Source organism: Carlito syrichta, unplaced genomic scaffold (genome assembly GCF_000164805.1).
Source record: "Carlito syrichta isolate Samal-C Ts95f unplaced genomic scaffold, Tarsius_syrichta-2.0.1 Scaffold314781, whole genome shotgun sequence".
NCBI lineage: Eukaryota > Metazoa > Chordata > Mammalia > Primates > Tarsiidae > Carlito > Carlito syrichta.
In genome coordinates this window covers 681,157-684,230 of record NW_007258877.1, presented here as the reverse complement: position 1 = coordinate 684,230, position 3,074 = coordinate 681,157, and positions in this window count along the sequence as shown.

Here is a 3,074-nt window from a genome sequence, read left to right as displayed (position 1 = left end):
CCACTCACCTCAGCCTCCCAAGGCGCGGGATTACAGGCTGAGCCACTGAGCCCAGCTGACACTTTCATGACCAACCAGGTACAGACTGTTCTGAAGTTGAAGGAGAAAAGAATAGGAAGGCTTCCAAGGTCCAGTTAGCTTAGAAAGTATAAGTTCAGATCCAGGTGACATAGGCAGTCTATTCCAAAGTCTAAGTTGCACGGACATGTGGATCTGGCTGATATTTATTACTCAGGTGAGCTGTTAATAACAAGTTTCTAAAACTGTTTTTTCTTTTTCTTCTTCCTCCTCTCAAGTTTCTAAAACTTGAGAGACTCAGTAGAATTTAACTTTAGGGTGGAAGAGAACTGCCATAGCAGAAAATATGACTGCTATCTAGGCAATGCCAACGTTTTTATTCTCCCTATGGTATTTTACACAGGTGGATACTCTGAGGTTTACTCATCTCAGGACCTGATGGACAAAGTTATTTCTTCATTCTAGTAACCAAAACTTAGTGACTTAGAGATGATAATCTAATAATCTCAAATAATTCTTACAAATGAAGAATGTAATGTCCAGAGTCAATAAAGTTGTAAGTGACAGAGGCAAGCCTTTATCAGAGGGCTCCTGATTTCCTCATCTAGTGTTTTTTGTGTTTTTTGGTTGAAAAGGGATGGGGGATGAGGATGAAAGAAGAGAGGAAAGAAGTTCTGGTAGTGTGGGAAGTAATGAATCACTCAATAAAGATATGGAGCCAGAGTCAGTGGTACCTTGGTGTACAAAATTGGTAGAGAATGAAGTTACATCTTGAAGAGTACCAAGAAGCAGCATCTGAAAGTGCAACTTCTAGAACCAGGTAAGCATTCTGGAGTCAAGGTATATACATTATAATAAGTATCAAGACAAGGATTTAAAAATCAAGAAGACCTGTCAGAAACTAAAGCACAAATCCAGGTCGTACAAAAAAGGGTGAGAAATCAGAAATGAGGCAACGCTTCAAAAATAAAAGACAGTGGACTGGGCTCTGTGGCTCAGCCTGTAACTCCAGCACTTTGGGAGGCCGAGGCGAGTGAATTGCTTGAGCCCAGGGGTTCGAGACCAGCCTGGGCAATTTGGTGAGACCTTGTCTCTACAATAAACCAAAAAAAAATTAGCTGGGCGTGGTAGCGCACGCCTGTAATTCCGGCTACTTGGAAGGCTGAAACGGAAGGATCTCCTGCACTCCAGCCTGGGGGAGAGTGAGCAAGTAAGAGACAGACAGACAGGAAGAGAGAAAGAATCAGACACACACACACACACACACACACACAGAGAGAGAGAGAGAGAGAGAAACAGAGACAGAGACAGAGAGAGAAAGAATCAGACACACGCATACAGAGGAGTCTCACACACACACACACACACACACACACACACAGAGTGAGAGAATCAGACAGAGAGAGAGAGAGAGAGAGAGAATCAGACACACACACACACAGAGAATCAGACACACGCACACAGAGAGTCAGACACACACACACACACACACAGAGTGAGAGAATCAGACAGAGACAGACAGAGAGAGAGAGAGAAAGAATCAGACACATACACACACAGAGAATCAGACACACGCACACAGAGAAAGAGTCAGACACACACACAGAGTGAGAGAATCAGACAGAGAGAGACAGAGAGAGACAGAGAAAGAATCACACACACACACACACACAGAAAGAATCAGACACACACAGAGAAAGAGTCAGACACACACACACACAGAGCGAGAGAATCAGACACACAGAGAGAGAGAGAAAGAGAGAGAATCACACACACACACACACACACACACACACACACACACAGAGAGGTTTATGTACAGGAATTGGCTCACTTGATTGTGGGGGGATGGCATGTCCAAAATCCATAGGACAAGGCAGTCTGGCTGTTTGGCAGGGCAGGCTAATAGTACCCTGGAGGCAAGATTTCTTCTCTGCAAACTTGCTTTTGCTCTTAAGGACTTCAACTGATTGGATGAAGTTCACTCACACTAGGGAAGATAATCTCCTTTTTTAGAAAGTCAACTGATCGTAGTTGTTACTACTTCTGTAAGTCTGGAACCAACTCAGGTTCAGCTGCTCATTGCAGGAAAGCCAAACTTGAGAGACAAGAGTTGGCAGAAGGAAAAGAAGGCTTTATTTAATCTTGGATAAAGTCGGCAATCCGAAGAGATGTCAGGCTAAGGTCGTGAAGACCTTTTCCAATTTCTCAGGCTGATCAGAGGGGTTTTAAAGGGGCAAGAGGACTTGGGAAACTGTGTGTAAGGATAGCCTACGTGCAGCCCAGCATGCTCGCCTTGATGGTTCTCTTGAGTCATGAGCCATCTAGTGAACCAGCTTGACACTGTGTCCACAACCAGGTTGCCGATTGTGTTCAGCATTCTTCCTCCTCGGGAGAGTCTTTCTCCAGTCTGGCAGACTGCATGAGCGCAGTAGGTAGACTGCACAAGCGTGAATAGGCAATTGAAACCCAGCAACCCATGAAAATGGAAGGCACATAACATGATTCTATAGACACCATAGACCCTAGGGATATCCCTCGTTTTGAGACAAATTGTGATGTACACTTACCTTTCTTTTAAAATCAGTATGATACAACAACACAACACTCTAATGTAGGGACCTGGTGGTGTCTCACTTCTTTGGTATCCCTAACAAAGTGACCATGCACCTAGGGTGGGTCTTCTGAACTTATGTGCAAAATTTGGAAGTTTGATCTGAACACAGGGAGAATGTTTGCAGAAAAGAATTTGATAACGTGTTTAGACTGACCTTTGCATTAGGAAAGAGTACTCAGGATGTTATCATAGGAACCACCCTTTGAGAATCACTGGCTTAAGGTAATTGAAACTGGAAGAGTGGTAACACCCACCATTTGCTAGAATTCTCTTTTGCTACATTATTATTATTATTTTAATAGAGATGGAGTCTCACTATGTTGCCCAGGCTAGTCTTGAACTCCTGGCCTCAAGTGATCCTTCCACCCGGCCTCTCAAAGTGCTAGGATTACAGGTGTGAGTCACCACACCTGACTGGCTACACTATTTTATATATATA